Source organism: Acipenser ruthenus, chromosome 16 (genome assembly GCF_902713425.1).
Source record: "Acipenser ruthenus chromosome 16, fAciRut3.2 maternal haplotype, whole genome shotgun sequence".
Classification (NCBI taxonomy): Eukaryota; Metazoa; Chordata; class Actinopteri; order Acipenseriformes; family Acipenseridae; genus Acipenser; species Acipenser ruthenus.
Window position 1 is genome coordinate 8,072,392 of NC_081204.1, and position 22,567 is coordinate 8,094,958.

General features: G+C 35.6%; 1 protein-coding gene across 16 annotated transcripts in view; it reads left to right on the top strand.

The window, feature by feature from the left end:
• The first annotated feature begins 287 nt into the window (after positions 1–287).
• The window catches only part of chl1b (cell adhesion molecule L1-like b), a 66,314-nt gene continuing 44,034 nt past the window's right edge, over positions 288–22,567 (top strand). For 7 of the 16 annotated variants that reach the window (XM_058988668.1, XM_058988674.1, XM_058988679.1 and 4 more), the window contains exon 1: positions 288–614. The gene's annotated coding sequence lies outside the window, so the exon portion shown is untranslated. The remainder of the gene's footprint in view (positions 615–22,567) is intronic. The other 9 variants (XM_058988683.1, XM_058988681.1, XM_058988677.1 and 6 more) reach the window with 2 other exon arrangements.

Below are 22,567 nucleotides of genomic sequence, written 5' to 3' on the forward strand. Positions count from 1 at the left end.
AAAAATGAACACTGCCACAACTATAAGGCACCTGAAACTGACCATTTGGTGAATTAGAAAAAAAAAAACTACTCTTGATCAATATGAAAGAAAAAAAAAACAATGGATACTATAATAAATATATACCAACATTCTAGCATATATTACAATCGGTTTGAAGTGGGAGGGAGACGCTTAAATATTAATTGAACTGAAATGGTTTCCTAGGGCAAAGCCGCGACAGATGTGCGATTCTACACCTTTCCTTTCCTGTCAGTTCAATACTACGCCGCTGTTTTGGCGAGTGTTAATCATCTCAGTCGTGAAGTCTTTTTCTCCGGAGGAATTTTTCAGGGTTTGCCTGGTTGCCATGGATTCTGTGAAGCTGTCGATGCTGGTCACGAATGTTATCCTTCCTCTTAACGCCTTTGTAGTGGGAAACTGATTTTTTTTTTTTTTTTTTTGCACTGGTGTGACTGCATTTAGGGAGAGATACATTCGTGTGTGATTGCTCCTCCTGGCCAATTGCATGCATTTTGTTTCGTACTTTACTAGTTTCCTGCTGTTAGGGAGAACAGAACTGTCAAGCCCTATTTCATTTTCAGCTGCTGCGGTGGAATTAACGTGTGCTAAAGGTAATTATTACCTTATCTATTTTGTTTTTGCAGATTATTTTTTTTTTTTGGGGGGGGGGGGGGGGGGGATTAAATACAATACATTTAAACGTACTTTAGTATTTGCATTTAGTTGACTATGTTTTTTTTTTATTTTGCTGATTATGGTGATGTGTTAGGAAAAAAAAAAAAAAGTTGACGGTTGTTTAAAAATATGACCTGTTATGTGTCTAGGTAGTCGTTTTGTTTTCATTGTAAGCAATTAAAATACCAAGGAGTGGAATGTAGTTTTTAAAATAAAAAATAAAAAATAATGTGCAAATGTTCTGGGTTGAACACGGTTATGCTGGGTACCATTGTATCCCTGGACGATTAAAATAAATGAAGACATCAACAGTCTATCATATTAGTTACATTGTATTACGCATGCATGCAATGGAGAGTTCTGTAGAAGTATTACATGTATTGATTTATTTAAATAACTGCAGGGTGCACAAGAAATACACAGTACAGTATCAAGGCATGTGAAAGTGGAGATATGTGTTGCATAGCAACACTACTTGTTCCTTGACCGTGTTTTCTATATTTAAACAACAGCTTAGAAATTGTTTTCTGGCCAGATACATTTTGATAGTGCACAGCACTAGCTACTGTATACTGGTACTAGCAAGTAGTACTTTTACTCAGTGCTGGCAAGCAACTTCAAACCTGACATCCAAATGTTTGGGTGCGGTTTATTGAATTCAGTGTTGCTAACTACACTATGCAGGTATATGAAACATAACATACAAAAACATACTTTTTTTTAAAATCCTTCATTTTAAGAATTCAATGTCCTGATATATATATATATATATATATATATATATATATATATATATATATATATATATATATATATATAACTTTATTGTAACCTTCAATGTTGTAGAAATGGTAGAAATGTAGTAAAATCTATTTATGGAAACTCTATACTACTATACATATACAGTAGTCTCCCCTCGGGAAGTAAGCAGTGTGTTTTTATAGCTAAGTGTTCTGTAAGGGGGTGATGTAAGTATAGGCACAGTGCACATAATTGCGGATGCAAAATTCAAATTGCATTGCGGCCAGGCAATTATTTTGCACAGCGTCCTATGTAAGCTTAATGCACATGTAATGATCCGTAATTATGATAATGAGGAAAAAATATGTATTGGCCTGCCTTTTTTAGCATGACATCCGGAAATTTGCCTAGAACTCTGGAAAAGGTGGACTGGGCTATCCCTCCAGACATTCCAACTGTGGTCTGAAAGGAACCAGAGGCTAAGTAGTGTAGAAAACACAGCACTTTCACGTGTGCAGGGATAGTGGCCCCTAGATTGATGCTGGGGTCTAGCTCATCCCTCAATTTAGCTATGAGGTCAGAGATGACCTATGGAGTGAGACAATAACGCTTTAGCACCGCATCCTCCAGCATCCCAAACAAAGTGCCCTTCTCTGAACGTGGTCCTGTCTCTCCTCAACAAGAGCCAGATGTCGCCGCATCAGGATGTGTACCACAGCAGCCATCCTGAAGCCAATGACAGGTCTCTGCAGGTGTGTGCTTTTATACAGCTCTTAGTTACTATCTTCTACAATGGTTTACACCTTGTAAGAAGATGTGTAAAGTTTTTGGAGGGTCAGCAATTGCCTAAGTGCAAGGCAAAATCCTTGCATCACATTATAATGTTTGTACTTGCTTAGTATCCAGATCCCACCCAATTCCATGCTCAGGTGAATGCCAGGTGAACACTATTCTTTACAGGCTCCGCATTTTTAGCGGACGATAAAATCACACTTTATGGCTGCTAAACACGATTTACGGCGGGGGGTTTTGCACCCGCAAATCACTTTGCATGTATCCTTACATCATCCCCTAAGACACCAGACAAAATATGAATCAATATATAAATAAATAAATATGACTTGTCAGGATGCACGTGCATCAACATATGAACTGAATAAGTAAAAAAAGCAATAGGCAACTGTATGTTAATAAACTATAATAATAAAGTAACAGATAAACTAACATTAATAAACTGTCAAACTAAATTAACACAGCATCCCTACACACATTAAAAAATGCAGCAGCAATAAACAAGACATGCACATTATTTAACAGAATGATGAAGCAACTCACCAGAACTCACCAACTTTTTGTAATAGAAACAGCTGTGCATTTCGCTGTTTGTTTACCTGTCATTTTGTAGCGATGAGGTGCACTCATGGAAATCAGAATACAAAACGAGTCAGTGATACGACGGTGGTTCTGGAAAGATTTAATGTGCCTCAAGACACTCTCGCGATGACAAGTCGCTTTTGAAAAGACTGAATAAACCATTTTAATTTGATGATGAGTTATCAGGTTACAAAACAGTACTGTATCCGTTGTGAACAAATCGCTATCGGTGCCAAGAAGGCGTTCTTTTAAGCGAAGTTCCTGTTCCTTTAGCATTTACAACGGGAAAAATCAGTTTTACCACAAGGCGAAGTGCTCTCCTAGGAGTGTGTTTGTTACATTGTATCCTGTTCTTTTGGGTGTATAGCGGGTAGTTCACAGCTTGTTGTATTTTTGTATGTTGTATGTGCACTCATGTCCAGTGTATGTGACAGGGGTAGATTGTAACAATTCTATTTGCATAATTTTTGGAATAATGAGACCTTAGCCACGTTTGAGCATTTCAAAACTCCCTCAGTGGGATGAAGGTCAGCTTTGCTGCTGCCAGTGTTAAAATAAATAGACCTTTTACTGAAGATTTTATGACACAAATACTGTTTATGTCATTTTTCTTCCTATGGCCCTGTGTTAGACATTCTGATAAACAAGAAGTGAAATGTATTATATTGTAACACAGAGCCCAGGTCCTCTTGGATTTCCAAAGCATCTGTGGTTGCAGGTTAACAAATAGTGGTCATCTTGTCTATCAAACACCCCTGGGGTTGTTTGTAACAGTGTTGAAGCCTGCAACAACAATTGGTACCAGTTAAAGGAAAAATATATATATATATTACAGTATATGCAAAATGTGTAAGTCATTCACAGCTGTGAAAAATAATTGTGTTCCTTCTATCCAAATCTTTATTTGACTACATTTCCCTTGTTACAGCCCCAGCACCATAGCAGGCTATAACAGATAACTTCCAGTTTTCATCCACTTAAAATAATATCCATAAACAGTCTACCTTCAATACAGTAGTACTCGATAAAATGATTTAAAGCCATCTCTGTGAAAGGCCTTAGAACACAGAATGTGAGCAGAAAATAACAAATCCTGAAGGACACCACTGGTGTTGTCAGCAGATTCATGTCAAGGATCACTGACAGGGCAACCGTTGGTACTTTCAGTAATAACCTTGGAAATCAATGTATTGCTGATGAACAACTACACATGGAGAATGTATTTATTGTATTCCTGTTAGTACCTAAATGTTTTATTGCAAGTACATAGAAATCTCTCATGCAAAATTAAAATAGAAATATCAGTTGAGAGTCAAGAGCTCGAGGACACTAAATTCTGCACTAAACTGATACATAAAAAGTGCCAATATCTTATTTCTTTGTGTTAAAACGGTAATTACTTTGTGGTGCCATTGTTCCATCATAGTCATAGGTCACTGTTGTTGGACTATAGGACATCATTCTTAATACACATTCATTTTAATGATTAACTCAGTTGTGATCTAAGCAGTGAGCTTGCAACGCATTTCTAACAAAGAATCTATTCCAAGAAGCATATCATTCTTTTAAAATTACTTGTATGACATTTACTGAGTAAATGCAATGGTCAGTAAGTCATCTGTTGGATAATATACCCTTTGTTTCAAAGGAAGACAGTACTAACCAATGGGCAACCGATGAATGAAATATATATTGGAGAAAACTTGGTAGATGCTTAATCACAACATTTTGTTTTTCAAATTCATTTTTGAACTTGCATCATTATGTATTTTCACATTCACATTATAGGGTTTTTCCTGCTCAGTCTCTTTATACTAAGAAATTTGAAGGGGTATAGGACGTGTTGGAAGCAGTAGTTCTACTTCGCTGACCACATAAATAGCACAGAAATAGAGAAAGATGAAAGCCATTATGTTACAAATGAGTACATTGTGTACTGTTTAAATGTTGTCTGGTTTGATATCTCACTCATTCAGATAAAGTCTTAACCTATTTTAAAATAGGAGCACAAAAAGCGCTGAACAGACTCTTTTGTTCTCAACCATACAATGGCTCTGCGTTCTGCTGGAGCATGAGTTGGGGACATTTGAAGTGTACCACAGAGAACGACCTTACTAGAAAATCACCTGAAGCACATTGCTTTAGAAATGTATGGTCTGATGTTAGGTGCCTTTCAGTATCTTTAGTATTTTTTATGGCTTTAGTAAAGATAAACCCCATATGTATAATTAAAAAAAAACTACAAAACTACAGTACCTACCAGTATTCTACGTCAAACAAAGGAGGAAAATATTATCTGTCACTGCAAATTGTGACATTTTTATACAAATGACAGCTTTCTGATGAAGGAATTATCATAGCAGCTGATTCAATCTAACATCCAGACCTGAGTAAATATAATAGCATATGGTAATATATGATTTAAATTGAGAAAACATACACATTTGAGCATTGTTGTCGCAAAAAATAAAATACAATGCAAGGATTAGTATTGAGTAGCCTACGTTAAGTCTTGATGAAAAAGGGGATGGTATCAGGAATGAAAAAAGAAGCTCTGTTTGATGAATTATATCTATTGCTTGGTTCTGTATAACCAATAATGATGTTACACGGATCATTAATCATGACTGTCCTTTGTAAAACAGCAGCAGTGGTAAGACCATCTTCATTGTCAGGAAATGTATTTAGGTTTAGAATTGGGAGTTACAGTCTTCCCCTTAGGGGGAACATGTTTTGATTTTAGTGCTGCAAAGATAAACAGTGTATATGTTTATTTGGTTCGTCTGAATTTTCTCTTCCACACCTCACTAATGTGTCATAACATGTAGTTCAAAGTGTGGCAGGCAATTTTCATTGGTAAAATAGTTTCAGATAACAAAATCATTTTAAAAATGTCAAAATATACATTATCTTGCTCGAAAACTAGATAGATCAGCTCAAGGGGTTTTTCCTGGATAGAAGAAATTTAACAAATACAAAACAGTAAATGACTGCTATACTGCACATACAAGAGACTAGGGGTGATATCAGAACCGTGTTCAGGAATATATAAATTAAAATAAAAGATACATGGCTTTGATCTTCTTTATGCTGCTATACATGTGCTACAAATCTGGTGGTGTATATCACTGTTTTTTTAGCAAGGTCCACCTCCTGAGGCAATAACTCCAACATGTAAGGTCTCCTGCGGTGCAGTATCAGGTACCATTCATCTTCCAAAGCCTCAAACAGTGTGCAGGTTGTGGTTGCTTTGCTCAGAGGAAGTAGATCAAATTCACCCCATAAAGACTCAATTGGATTGAGGTCTGGCAATTGGTCAGGTCAAGAGAGGTGAGACAGATCTGGCTGTGTTCTTCCAAACAGACCAACCCCTCTGGAGAAAGGCATTTTCAGCTTGGTAGGACCCATTTCCATTAGGAAATCAATGAAGTGGATCTTCATTTACCATGCTATGCAGGTGTATGACTGCCAGATAACCTTGACTTCTTTTTGAACGTCCAGTCATTACTGAAACACCAACACCCTGCAGTTGTCAGTGCTTACTCAGTGGGATATGTTCCCGCTTTTCCTTGTAAAATAGCACAATTCATCTGATTTCAGTTTTCAGCATTTCCGGATTATTCTGAATTTTACCAAAAAATTACAGGATTTTTTTTTTTTAACTGAAAGTTGGTTTTTCCAGTACTATTTTCTAGGAAATACACAATATTTAGATTAAAATGCTGTTTTATTTTGACTCCAACATTATAAAAAGCAGTCCTACATTGCATCCTAGGATAAAGCCGGTACGTTTAGATGTCAGAGGATCAAATAACGTTCAAACATCACACATTGGTTCTCTGTTCACAAACGCATTATCACCTGATTCTGTTGGCCAATCAAAGTCTGATTATTGTGGCAATTGCTGGATGTAGTAACTACTAGATTGATCAATAAATAAATTGAAATACTTACACAAAACTATAATACTTTTAGTGGATGAGGAATGGGAAGAAAACGTAAATCAGTTTATGAATATTCAAAAGAAAACAAATGTTTAAAAGTATACAAAAAGCAAAAATAGCAGAAGTGGGTCAGATGAGGCAGCGTACGCATAGCGTTGCAAATACTGATGCATTGAGGTACATGAAAAAGAAGCGACTCAAACTAAAACAAGAACATGAACTGAGAGACAAGCAATCCATTTATGTGGCTTTTACACACACTTTAATAAAAGAGAGTGCAGGATGACTGTGTTAATGAGTTAGTCAGAGCTCTGTGCTTTGCTGGACAGCCACTGTTTATTGGACAATGACACCTGTGCCTTCGGCCAGTTCTGTTGTCAAATCAACGCTTGTCTTCTTTCTATTCCTTAAGGATGGTATTGCTCATCCTTGTTAGACAGCTTTTTGGGTCTTCCAGTCCTGGGTTTTCTCTGTACTTGTTGATTATGCTTCGGATACCACACCTTGAAAATCAAGTGATGCGAGTTATTTCACTCAATGTTTTTCCTTCTTTGTGGAAGTCAAGGTTGTTATAATAGTAGAAAACACTAGTGGAAGCTTTGAGTAAATTGTATGGAACAGAGAAGAAAAATGCAACATGCCTAAGACTTTCGTACAGCAGTGTGTGTGTGTATATATATATATATACACACACACACACACACACACACACACACACACACACTTGGTATGACTGGTGAAATAAATACTGATATTTGTTGGTGGTAGAAGTATAATTCAGTTTTGAATTTGCATATTTCTATAACCTCATCTCTATTTTCCCTGAATGTTTTCAGTTGGGAAATAGAGAAGATATGAATAATGTAACAATTTTGGATCTCGGCGGTCTTATATTTTTTCAGTGTTATTTTAATACAGACTAATTATTACCACAATCCTTTATTACAGAGAAAATATGGCACTGAGACAGCTGAGAATCTATTGGGATTTAGACCCTATATGATTCATGATTTAACAGAGCATAACAGTGGGAAAGCCATTTTTTTTTTAAATTATCAATTAAATGAATCCTGCATGGATAATTAATTTAAATAAAAATAGAGGTGAAGGACAATTCGACATTTCTGGTGGGGACTGGTGAAATACAATGATCAAAAACATTATGATGAGCTGTTAAAGCAATGATCTCTAAAATAATTATTGAAACATTTGAGGTCAGTGGTTTATGGCACTATAACTTCAAGTTTTTATTAGAATTTAAAGCGCATGCTGTGTTGCGGAACAGCTCAATCAAAGATGATATTTATAATTTGGACTTTTCTATTGAAGCATATTTGATGCAACTTACAGTGTAGGCCAGATAGACAATTCACATTTTAGGACATCTTGACCTAGAAAAATGGTTTCGTTGAAATTCTGCAATATAAATTTTTTTCAGCTTCAGTTTTTTAAAACCACAACATTTAAAAAGAATGCATTAAATAAGGTAACATATCAGAACTCGAGTTTTGTACACGGTAGTCTAAATAACAGAAGGTCCGAGTAGTGAACTCCTATGGGATCTCATTAAGGTGTGTGTTGCTCCTTTGGGTGCCTTGAACAGGCTGTTTGGCAACCCTGCTGGCTCAGTGTGCTGACAGGTTGGCTTATAGGATAAATGATGTTTTTCAGATTCTGCTCAACCCTTTTTATACCAGCACGAATTTCATTACAAGCTATGCATTTACATTACAACCAAATGACACCATTCATCATTGTTTCGTGCATGATCATTATTGCGTTTTGGTAAAGAAATAATACAGTGATCGGTAAAATAGAATATCCATCTTCAAGAAAAGCACATATTTTCAACCAGAAAACAATGCATAGAACATTCAGAGAACATACTGTACAAGAAGCTAAAAGGTAATGTTCTGGATTTTGAAGTCTGTCTTGATAAAGCGCAACATCTCACAAATAGCTAATACACCAATGGTGAAAACATTACGAACCAACCAAAGAGAAGGTTGAACCAATCTTACATGGATCAAATGCAATTTTTACTGTAAGTATGAATATAATATCTGAACATCGGGCAGTGAAAACTAGACTGCTTAAAGACACAAAAATAATTCAGTTCCTGATTAAAAAATAAGAACCAACAGCCCCAGTATACTGTGAGAGAAACTTTATTAAAGCAGGTTAATGATAACTCTCTGCTCCATTAGTTGTTTTTTATATTCATATGAACACAATATTTCTTCATAAATATATAAACCACACAGTATGTGCATTCTGCTGCATATACAACAAATGCATAGTACTGTACACTATATCATGTGTAATACAATACTGTATAACAAAAGGTAACCACTGGTAAAGCACAAATCATTTTTACTGAGTCTTTGAGATTTATGGCAGTGATGCTTCACTGCGTCAGCATTATTTCTCCTTGACATCACCTTATTACTTCTTTCCTATTAATACGGGTAGGTAGACTAATTTATTGATTTCTAAGGGCATTCACAACTTCTCAGTGGTATTATTTCTCATTTTAAATCTGCACCGATGCACGCTATATTTGAGAAACAGTTTTTTTAACCAATATAATGTTAAGGAACCGCAAAATAGGAGGAGCTTTATAAAGTGGAGATGTTTTGCCTTTTGTGAGGGAACTAAAGTTACCATTTCCACGAATCAGACCAACACTAAGGCGGCACACAGAATCTGAAGTCTTTGTCCACTGGAGACCAATTTTCAATACAGCAATATAGTTTTGGCTATGAAGCAATAACACATTGTTGTCAAAGAAAGATCAACCTTTTGGGGCTGTTGTGCATTTTAGTTACCATGTAATTCAGTAAAATGAGAAATATTGAATGCCTCTGCTCAACATGTAGAAAAACTGCAACTGCTCCATCGTTGGTTTTACCACCAGGATGCAGGCATCCATATCATATTTGTTCTGCCAAATTCAAGCTTCTGCAGCTCTTATTATGCATAGAGCAACGGTTAAGATTTTAATATTTAATTTAAATCAATTTAGACCTGGCTGTTCATTTTTTGTACTGTATGTGTTTAACTTCCTAAGACTAAACTGAAGCGTCTTGCTTGCCAGATAAAGTGTCATGAAAATACATTAGCATTGAAGTGTTTACTAAAGAACTGCACACTATAGTATTTGTAAAACACATACTAGGTTTAAAATAGCATTTCCCCTTGTGGAACAAAGTCTAAATTAGCCAAAAGACTGACTTACTTTCCCAAGAAAAACAATAATTATTTAAATGAGTTTAATGAATACAAATAAATGTATTGAATTAACGTAATTTACTTTTAGGAGGCAGCAATGTTAATGAACATGCTGCAATCGAATACCGTACAAGTTATTTTTGTTTTGTTTTACTTTAATTTAACTTTATCGTGTTTCTTTCTTTGTTCTCTCACCTTCTAAAATGCCCATGACTTTGGACATGAGAGCCAATACTCCCTCATGTTTTTTCTTTGTCTAGTAAGCATGTTTGATTTGAGGTGGCATGTGTCCATCATATCTTGCCATCAGTAGGCTGGCTCTGAGGATAAAGTATATCAGGGGAGATATTTTTACTTGTGTAGTTTCAGAAAATCTCAACTTTGATAAACACACTATTGTTCATTTACAAAAAAAACCAAACGTTTTTTATTTCATTGTTTTAAGGAAGAACACTAAATTGGCAATGGTATGCAATGTGTACATAAAATGTGTTACCTCCGACAGGATATGGTGAGTAATTAAAAAAATAATAATTAGCAATTTGGAACTCACCTCACTAGATTTTTGCAGTTCCAGTATAATGACTGTTGATCCCCTGTGGTTTTACTTCAAAGAAAACTGGGTTAAAACAAGTGCTTGTAACTTTTTTGTGGCTTTCATTGAACTATGGACTCTTTGAAGCGTCTCAGACCAGGAAAGCGGGTTGCTAGAGCCCCTGAAAATGATTGTCAGACAGTGTAGTAGCAATCTTTTCATGACTGTATGACTTACATGTATTATATTCAATCACTGAAAGGTCAGGGAGACCAATTGAAAATGAATTCCACAATTTTAAAACAAGGATTTGAAAGAACAAGTGTGAGAAAAGGGAACCAGTGTTTCTGCAGAGCAAAAATGAGAAGAGACAGGAAATTATAGACTCAGACTTGGACAGAACATTTTAAAATCGTGTGCATGACTGCCTCTGTCATACACACAACAGGTAGTGTTTCAGATTGCCCCTCTTTGCTGTTTAAAGAATAAAAGACAAACTGGAGATTACTAGTGGTCAGACAATGACATCATGCTATCGTTAATGCACAAATCGGTGAGTAGTGTGGTTCTACCATGTTCCTAAAAAACGATGAAAGAAAATACAATTTTTGGAATAATAAGTGGCAACAGAAGTCGCGTTTGAGCTTTTAATTTCAAATAGCTCAAATAGGAATTTTATAGTACTAGTACTGGAATGTGTTGAATTATTAAATACTTTTTTAAAGAAAGGGTCTAGATGAATTGGATATCATAACTGTGGGATGTGGTTTACAACTGGAAGTATTAAATCATTTTTTTAATATCTAGTTTTGGTTATATTCTTCAACTCAGATTTTGTCCCTGCCTGTTTTTAAGATGAACTGTCTTTATAAAGCTTCTTTTCAAAGTTTCACCAGTTTAAGCAGGAGTGGTTTCCATTGGCAACATGACTCTTGTGGGATTTGCTCTGCTTCTGGCACTGACAAATGTTACACACAGACCTGTGTCCGCAGGCTTCAATTCCTGGTGTCTCTGGGGCTTGGTACAATGATGAGAGAGAAGTATCTATTTTACTGTAAATCCCTTCACTCTTGGATGTCCATTATGTGTTTTTTTTTAAATGTACCTGGACTCTAAATGTCAATTATGAGTCATCTTGTTTACAGTGGCCTTTAATTCTGCCTTATCTTCTGTGTGTCCCACTGTTATTACTATCCCAGTTTCCTGCTCACCTGCTGGGACTTAGCAAATGTCATTATGTAAATAATACCTCCCTCTACAATGCGTGCTGTATAATTCTTGAGAGGCATTACATAAAGATAGCATACCAGTTTTAGTATATCTTAAATAATATGTATTACTACCAATTCATAAATCTCACATTTTCATATATGAAAGGTTATCGCAAACTAGTATTTGGTTTAATTGCTATATTTTTTATAGCAAGTAATGAACAAAAACAATTTCCGGACGCACTTCTGATAGAAGTCACACCAAAGTGGGTCATATGGAAAGGAGCGATTCGAATTCAAAAGGATAGCCAGAGCAAGCAATTGATTCTATGAGTTAAGACTTATTGTACACATTTTAGTTTAAATATGTTTCTCAAGATTTCTGTCTTTACCTATCTGTGAGCTGCCTAGGACTGAACAGACATTTCTCATTACATTTAAATCATGTCACAGAACGGCCTCTCTACAGTATAGAATAGGTTTGGTCAGCAGAGTTGAAAGATCAAGAAGTCTCCAGACAAGCTCAAAGCAAGCTCATAGCCAGGTAAAAACAGACACAAAATATACAAACTCAACAGCATTAAAACCCAGAACCCCTCTCAATGATTGCAAATATAAGAGAAAGGCACAGAAAAGGTGCGATGGAACTACTTGTTCTTTAAAGTACTGTATTATAAAAAGAAGCCTCCGGGTTGGTTTCTGCTCATTAGTAAGGACACTCAGCTGGGCTTTTCTTTATTCATTAGGAAATAGTTGAGATTCCCTCAAGTGAACATGGCCATGCTTTATTGCCCCATAAGTGCACTCCACTACAGTCAGTGGAAAATGTGTTCAAAACAGAACACTCGGGGCCATATTTTCAAAGTGTGTACTCCAGGGGAAAATTCAACACAAATGTCCAAAACTGATAAACACAACTTGAGAGTGCTCTAGAGACCTTCTATTACTGTACATTACTTAGATGTTTGAAACCAGTTTTGTAAAGTCGATATGTTTTTCTCCTTTCAAAAAAATAGAAGTTCCGTTAATTAAAGACTGCAGTAAACTAGAAATATATGAAAATGTGGCCCTCAATGTTTCCCTTAATAAAAGTAGCAAACTAAGTTTGACAGCTTAAGAACATCTCTGTATTCTTGCATTTGCTTCAGTGCACTGCATTTTCTGTGTTGGGAAACAATTACTGAACTGTACACTAAACATTTTTTGCAATCAATTTTGCCTGAAATGTCACTAACTAAAGTGAATGCTTGCCTCTACAAAAGTCAATCAGACTGAACAGTTGTTATCTCATAAACAAGAGAAATCGCATTGTCTCCATGAAGTCTCAGGTATACATTTATCAATTCAAGTAATGTTATTCTCTGCAGATAATGGGTAGAGATGCTTGTATTTATATTAATTAACTGTGCACACAGATGCACACCGCTTTGGTTACAGAACACTGTATTGTTACTAAATCATGTTAAATATTGTTTTAGTACATTTGCATAACACAATACTTTGTCTATGTCCAATCTAGAAAGTGGATGTCCAAATATGAATTTGTAAAATACCGAAATAATTTTGTTTGTCTGACAATAACACCTGTGACCACTAGGTTATGGAACTGTAGAATTTTAGGAATCTGAAACATCCAAAATCTACATGGAGTAGCACTAGAGTAATAAAACAGGGTGTTATTTATGCTGTCATAATTGCACACCTAGGAAACATTAAGATCCAAGACAAGCCAGGAGTGCAATTATGTTAAGCGAAGATATGCTGAAGAACTGAATCAGCCAATCAGATTTAGTCATACACTATGACTTTTCTCCATTTTAAAGTTTCTTAGTGATGACCCCTTTCGTTCTTTTTTTACAGAGTAAGAAAAGTACAACACTGCATACTTTCAGGGTTACATTAGCGATGCATCACACGACAGGGTGTTGAGGGAAAAGAAAGATTTTCATAACAGCAGCCCGACCTCAGACAGAAGTATTAAATTAATGGTGCATTGTATTATTTTGCTGTCAGTGAAACTTCAAAGGCACATTTATAAATGCACTGATCTCTGAAATAACTTGTTATTCTTTGCTTTTAATGGCCACTGAAAATATTATTCAAAATCCCTTTACCAGCTTCCAACCACAAATGACAGTGTGTGAAGAAGAAGAATGACACTGACTGAACAATTATATTAAATATATAGAAAATATTGGACATTTAAAGAATCACTTTGAAACAGTAGATTTTATAGTGTTCTATAAATAAGAGAAACCCAATTTAGCCCCTTCTCACATGTCTCCCATAGGACTGGGTCTTAATTATTGCCTCTCGTCATTAATCTTCATTTGTGGTTAAAAATGAGCAATCCATAGATTGTTTTCAGATTCCAATATTAGGTCTGAGCCTATATTAAGGATGCAGTTGGACCTTGGAATCCCACTGGTGATGTAGGTGTCCCCAGGCTCCTAATTAAACTAACTACACAAAGGATATTCAGTGCTTCACAACATTTTCAAATGATAAAAAAAACAGAAATCACGCTGTCCAGTCCCCACAAGTAATATTACATTATCTGCTTATTTAAATGGACATGTAAAAGCGGGTTTGTCTTATACAATATAAAAATAAATGAACCCAAGCTAACTGTCAATTGTGGTTTGCAGGAACTATCCATATCTGTATACTGTTAGTACTATCAGCGTTACAAAATCTATCAGCGCTAACTTTATATCGGTGTGTGCTTTGCAAAAGAGAAAACCTATCAACTATTTCCCAATGTGTAATTCTTTAATTCTGCCACTAAATGATTCACCTCCAAATGAAGCTCACCTCGGTTACCTATTTCCCCACCTCCTGTTGTTATTTTGAAATGTCATGCTTAGCCATTTAAAAACAACTGGAATACTAGCTATATATCACCAAGAAACCTAGCAAAGCATCGTGTCTATATTATTACCATTTCAGTGCAAATAGCTTTAGATTTTAAATCTTTGGTTTCAGACCCATGCTGCCTTGAGGAAGGAGAGGCATTGTGAGGTGTTGGGAAGCTTGACTCTTAAGACTTCAAAATGTTGTATACTGATTTATTTTAAATTAACCTTTGAGCTAATACTTTAAAAAAAAAAAAAACTTTGATAGATTGAGTCAGGCCCCTGCTGTAGCACATACTGTAGCATTAAAAAAGGAATGTATAGGGGTTGCAGTGGGTCAATGCATTTCAAATCCTTTGCTTATGATCTCACAAATGTAGTCTTAAGACAAGCCAGAATGATATTGTAAAAGGTCACTTATGAAATTGACCCATGTTGTTAACGTTGGCTTCAATTTGGTTCTCTCTCCACAGTGACACATCATATAAACCTTAACTCAATGGCACACTGAATTAAAAAGGAGAATATAATCACAGGCTGTCTGGCAACGAAATGGAAATGCTTCTATTTATTAACCGCGGCACAATTCAGTTCCTTTGATAGGTTCAGTAAAGGAATGGTTGAATACTTTTAGAAATCTTGTGGGGTTCATTTATTTTATATCGCAGAACAAGAAATTACGATGCAGGTATACACTTGACATCAAAGTAAATGTAAAAGTACAAATGGAATCTGCTCTGCTATCAGTAAGTAGCACCTGTGTATTGGTTTATCATATTAAGATTCCAATTGTATTGTATTTGTATTTGCTTGCGATTGTAAGTCGCCCTGGATAAGGGCGTCTGCTAAGAAATAAATAATAATAATAATAATAATAATAATTAAAATGAACAATGATGAACAGCAGGCAATTCATTTTTATCTACAGTACTCTTAATTACTTATGAACAGTGACTTAGTTTAAAGTATATCATGCATTCTTAGTACAAATAGTTCACAGTTAAACTTGACTTTTGCACCCAGATGTGCAGAAACTCTAAAAGGTGTAGTTGGTTAGTTAGCAAGCAGCCAGATGTCTTTAACTGTAACACTGTTAATAATCTGCTGTAAATAATAGATCAAAAGAACCCGTCATCGTAAGGATGTGCTCCTGGTACAGAATAAAACATTGAGGTCATTACTGACTGCAATGAAAAGTTTTAAAAAGCTCCAGGAAATTGCTAATGTAAAATGCTTGGCCACACATCCGAATCTTCAGATGTGGTTATCATTAAAAGCCTGCTTTAAGGACACCTCAATACACAATTTATTCAATTCTTCCAGTATTGATTTGTGTATATTTAACTGTAATGACACCCAGCATTCATTAATAAGACCATCATCTGCACTTCCAAATACATCAAACCAGTATATTTTTAAACACGATACATTAATCTACTTTTCATCTTTGACTGTTATCGGAATGTATTTTAAAATAATTACTATGTATACACATGGGTGTACTTACCTACATAGTTCCACGAACAAGAAACTAAAACAAATACTCAGGTTGCAACTTTGGAAAGAGATCATCAATGTATTTCTCAGTATTAATTAAATTAACAAGGACTCAAAAAATAACTTTAGGCTCAAAACATGTTGATAAACATATTTTTTTGATGAGAAATCATGAGAATGAAGAATGTTTTCCTAATTGTTTTTCTGAAAATGTAAATTCCTTCTGTAAGAGACTGAAGGGATTGTTCTCTAAAATTAACCAGGAGTAAGTAAGTTATCTACTACAACTTTCTTTCTCGCCTGCTACCTCAATTTTAATATGAGCAAAAGAGAAAGAACTGCAAAACACTCATTAATAAACTCTTTCAGCAGGGAACAGAGGAGAGAACAAATGCGTTCATTCATCTACTTCCAAAATGCTAATGCGTCTGGCTCTTAACGCTTTTTATATGGGTTCTCATGTCACGCCATAGCTAATGAACTATAATGGCAATAGCGAGTTTGTGTACATGCGCATGCCTGAGCATTATATACGGTAAATAAGGCTGGTTTTATGCACATCTTTAGGTACTTTGAAGCTATTTTTATTTGTAGGTCAAATATGGTTATAACATAAACTCAACAAAATTTACATTGAGGTTAATGACTCATTTATATCTGTAATAAATACATATTGCATAAATACATAATTTGGTCCAGGTTTGCTTCAGTATGCAATGGGAAAAGTATAATTCAGGGAAGTTTAAATATGGTTGATCAGAGTTTGGTAAAGCACTGTCCAGTAACTGCATAGTAACTTTACCAAGTGCATATATTATTGTAAAATCTCAGGTTCTTTTTTTTTGTCACCTTTTCCTTGATATTTTATGATGTTTGCAATTATGTTGAGTAGTTCTGGGCTCTTGGTTCAGTACTGAGTGATTATAGTTTTTGTTCTTGTATCTGATTTTACCTGTGTGTGAGCTTGTCTTTAAAATTCAGACTGCCTAGAACTGAACAGGCTCCCTCATTCCGTTCAAATCATGTGACTAATACTGTACCTAAAAAAGGTAAAATCACTATTTGAATGTGCATAATAAGCACGATAATATCTCAGCAAACTTTAAACACAACAATACCGCAACAACATATTTACCTATTATTAGCACAAGCCTGTTTAAACCATTCCCAGAGAAAGACGTTCACTTGCTCGTACTGTACCTGCATGTGGGATTCACACGCTTTCTGCTGGCATTCATGTTTTCTCCATGTTGCTTTTAAGTAGGCATCTTTTCTTTTGAGAATGTCTGAAACAGTTTGCCTTGTGATTTAGAAATTTTCACAGCTCTTTAAGTGTTGATTTTGGTAAACGTTCAACTTTTTTGACAAGCACACATTTTTCATTCATGATATTGTGGACGTTTAGACATGTATTTGCTGTTCAATAACTGTGCAATTCAGAATGGCGCCGGCAGGTCATGTGAGTATATACGCAACACCTTGTTTTTATTTTTTTATACCAGTTTTAAATTTACAACAAATTTTTTTTTTACATGAACTGCACAGTCAGATTTAGATAGAATTTAGGCAGGAGAGACTCATGCCGGATTCCAGAATAGACAGGTTGCTGGTTTTAAAGGGTATCACACCATTCATTTCCATAGGGATTCATAGAATTATAGAATTCATTCGGGATTATACAGAATGTCGGTATGTAGAGGGGCTGGCTAAACAGGTTTTACTGTAGTTTGAAAGGTCACATTGTCACATGGTTCGAATGACGAGGAAGCTTATTCAGTGAAAGCAGTTAGACTTCTGCTCAAAGCAAGCTCAGAAATAGAGAAAAAAATATTATAATTCAATATTGGAGCATCCACCACTCGATGATTGCAAAGGAAATGTTGAACAAATAAATGAAAAGGCATTTGAGGCGACTAAGTATAGCAATCGCGGTTGGTGTAGAAGCTGGTATTTAAGAATGCATTTTACATTTGACTATTATAGAAGCCCAGGAATCTTTCCCACCACCCAATAAAAAAAAGAACTGCAGCAAGACGAATTACTTATATCAACGCACAATAAGGGGACCAAGGTTGTCTAATCATTGGTCTGCTTTTAGTGTTCAGTCTCAACAATAAGACAGACATTAGAGAGCTTTCGATGTAGCTCCATAACAGTAAGCACATTTAACAGGTGGAAATTAAATTATGCATCTTACCATTAGTAGTTGGAACAGGTCAGGGTATTTAGACTCAATTGCAACTGTAAAGCTCTTTAGCAGAATTGCTCATGTATAAGTGTTCCAGGTAGGGCACTTCAAACTCTGGATTGTTGCTACATTCAGCCAACACCAGATCTAATGATAAGCTTAGAATGCACTGAAAGAGCACGTGGCCAAGTAGAAAGTGTTTATGACAGCAGTTATTTCAGCACATGCTAGGACGAGTTTAAGGATTTTGACGTAGGCAAATTCATTTGCTTTCACAGAAAGTGTTTAAGTTGGCAGCTTCAAATCTAGAATCATTTCCTGTTTTATCATAAAATAAATCATGGAATGCAACTCCTTTCAGGATGCTGAGTGGTAAAATAAAAAGGTGGTTTAATTAATATTTGTCTATATATATATATATATATATATATATATATATATATATATATATATATACATTACATAAAAACTACTTTTTATAATGGACCATGCTCAGAAATGCTCACAGAAAAGGTCTGGTTCTTTAGATGGTAGATTTTTGGTTGAATTCGTGCAGAGAATTGTACCATAATAACAATACCCCCTGTTTCAAAGGCTGTGGCCATCTGTGTTTTTTTGGGAGACACACTACTGGAGTAGGTCTTTCTCCAAAACTGAAACAGGTGCTGATGACATGACTCCAGGCAATTACTGGGTCTAAATGAAATTTTGGTTCCCTTCATTTTTGTGTTTTAATGAGAGAATAAGTAGTTGTCTGGAGGATATATGTTGAACAAACTAATGAGTACAAAGATCCAGGGACTGCAATAGCAGGCATCCAAAAGCAATTATTCCTTATCAAGGGCTATTAAAAGCCATGATCAACGCAGTTACTGCTGCAGTCTTATCTGGATCAAAAGAGAGTTATTGTCAAAATAGAATAGTTGTACCTATCTTAGTCATTTAAACACATCATTTCACTTCATTGTTATTTTCAATAGTGGTTAATGATGGCATTATTCACTTTCTGTAACCTCTTTGGTGGGTGGTCAGCTACCCTAGTCAAATATGTGGCAAATTATTATGGGAAGGATGCTGTGGTCAGTACAAAAAAAGTTACACTTTCAGGGGTGAAAAGGGAAGAAAGTGCAGTACTGTTGTTGTCCCGTTACCAGGCCTCTCTTCTGTCTCTTTGACCTAGGTTGGCATCTGTCATTTGTGAAGTAATTTCTGTCTGGCGTCCTTTCAAGGCTTATTTGAAATATGGCCTGGCCCGGTGGTCTGTGCCCTGTTCTTTAAAGCAGGGGGGTAGTAGGGGAAGGGGAAGGGGAAGGGGAGGATTATAATGTCAGAACCACGACTAGCACTAATTTGTCACTCAACAAACAATGTGTCAAGGGCAGTTGCATTTTGGAATGTCCTACACAAGTTGAAAGTCTCAGCACCCTTGTGTCTTACAGCTCAACCAAAACTATTCCAATGTTTTACATACAATATTCCTATTTCCATTTAATCCTATATTCGTGTAATTACTGGGTAGGTAAATAAGGGTTAATATAAAATGTATTAAAACTCATCTTTTAAAATGCAAATACTAGTCTGTTTTTTTTTTAGTTCTGGTGTTTAGGCAGCAGATATGAGCAAAGGTATAATGAGCACCTGCAGCTAAAACTGGTGTCCTTGAATCAATCACCTTGACAGCTTATTGCAGAACAGAGTAAAGTGTATTATCCTACTCGTGTGGGTGTTTCACAGCGTTTTTCTTTTTTCCATCAATTGATGGCTAGCTCCTAAGAAAAAAAAATATACCACAAACACGAGGCAATTAGTTTCATGTTTCAATGGACAATGTGAATCAAAGCAGAGCTAAACAGTCAGTTTCATGAAATGTTATCCTTTCTTAATATTTAGTCTGATACCCTTTTAAGTCTGGGTATTAGAATTTTCCAGTGGCCGCTGAAAAGAAGGTGTCAGGGTAATCAAATTGTACTATGAAAGAGACTTTTTGGTTTCAAAATTCTCTGGATATTTGTAATTAGTTTTAAAATCTGTGCATATTTCTTAAGATGAAATATTCACAATATATTCCAAGCATCTGTTATTAACATAAATACATTTTCATGAATGTTATCTTGGGATCTAACCCATTCTTCTCACTTTGATATTTTTTGCTGACATACACCATTAAAGTCCTGTTCTGTTTTTGATTTATTTTTTGTTTGTTCAGCAACAGTGTATAACCAGATTTTTTTCCCCCATTCAAATGATAAAGGTATTTCTAAAAAGCTTGAATACAATGAAAGAATATCATTTTTTATATCATTTTGATACACTTCAAACAACAGGTACATTAAATAAGTGTAGTTATATTGTATACATATATGATGTGCTGATATTTAGTGCATGCACTTTGAGCCTACAATGCAGTCCCTTTATTTTGAATTATAAATCACATATGAGAAATCATCCAATCATTAAGGATTTGTGTACATTCCAATACGTCCTGTGTAGAGACGTCATCCTCTGCATAGCATATTCAACACAGCTCTAAGTAAAAAGATACTGGTATATCACAAATAGTAGAGTGGATGAATGGAACACTGCAGTTTATCACTGACCAAACCGTGTATCCGACAAGCAAGGAATGCAAGAACAATATTCCTGTGAAATCCATTTAAAGTATATTTATGCTACACTGTAGGATAATATTGTGTAATACTAATTAGATCAGTGACATTAATCCGCCCAACATTGTCAGTAAACTGAATGCTAATGCTGATTAACAAAAGAACATCTGTTACCTTCATATACGTTCTGCTAAAAAGCAGTATTTAATTTCAACAATGGAGAAGAAAAGGGTTGTGGCAGTATAGCTTTGAAGTACTTGACATTTATCGAGCAAATATTGACAGGAGGAAACTGTGTAAACAAATAGATAAAAATAATAGGTTAAGATTCATAGTAGTATCTATCTATCTGTCTATCACTTCACAACAATTATCTAATATTGGATTGGTAATATCATGATTATCATAATTCATTAGGAGGCTGTGTGGTCCAGTGGTTAAAGAAACGGGCTTGTAAGTGACTTTGCAGCTGATGCATAGTTCACACACCCTAGTCTCTGTAAGTTGCCTTGGATAAAGGTGTCTGCTAAATAAACAAATAATAATAATTTAAATTGCCGTTCCACTGAGCTGCTCAAACATGTACAGTACACCAGCAGTATAAGGATGTAATATCTACAATACAGGCATGCTTCTGTTGTGCTTGCTGAGCTTTGAAGGAAAGCCAGCACATTGCCATCTAATCAGAATGAATTTCCTAATTTAAAAAATGTAAGGATGCACAAACTAATGTCTGCAACTATGTGGCTACAATATGCGAATTGTTGTGTAAAAAAGGCATTTCCCAGGATTGCATTGTCGCTCATACACTTTGGCTGCCTTGCTAGGCAACCAAGCATGGGGCAATAGTGGAAATAATAGGTTTATTCTTGGAAATTATAGTCTTATTTGTTATTTGACAGCAACTTTCACTTAAGAAAAATGCAATCTATCAAAGTACTTGACTTTAGACCCACATCAATCTTTTTAGTGAGTATACCTATATATATATATTATATATATATATATATATATATATATATATATATAGTACTGTAGAAAAAATTTTAGGCAGGTGTGAAAAAATGCTGTAAAGTAAGAATGCTTTCAAAAATAGACATGTTAATAGATTATATTTATCAATTGACTAAATGCAAAGTGAGTGAACAGAAGAGATGATCATCAATTCAATATGTAGGTTGAAACACAATCATTAACTGAAACAGAAACAGCTGTGTAGGAGGAATAAAACTGGGTGAGGAACAGCCAAACTCAGCTAACAAGGTGAGGTTGCTGAAGACAGTTTACTGTCAAAAGTCATACACCATGGCAAGACTGAGCACAGCAACAAGACACAAGGTAGTTATACTGCATCAGCAAGGTCTCTCCCAGGCAGAAATTTCAAGGCAGACAGGGGTTTCCAGATGTGCTGTCCAAGCTCTTTTGAAGAAGCACAAAGAAACGGGCAACGTTGAGGACCGTAGACGCAGTGGTCGGCCAAGGAAACTTACTGCAGCAGATGAAAGACACATCATGCTTACTTCCCTTCGCAATCGGAAGATGTCCAGCAGTGCCATCAGCTCAGAATTGGCAGAAAACAGTGGGACCCTGGTACACCCATCTACTGTCCGGAGAAGTCTGGTCAGAAGTGGCCTTCATGGAAGACTTGCGGCCAAAAAGCCATACGTCCGACGTGGAAACAAGGCCAAGCGACTCAACTATGCACGA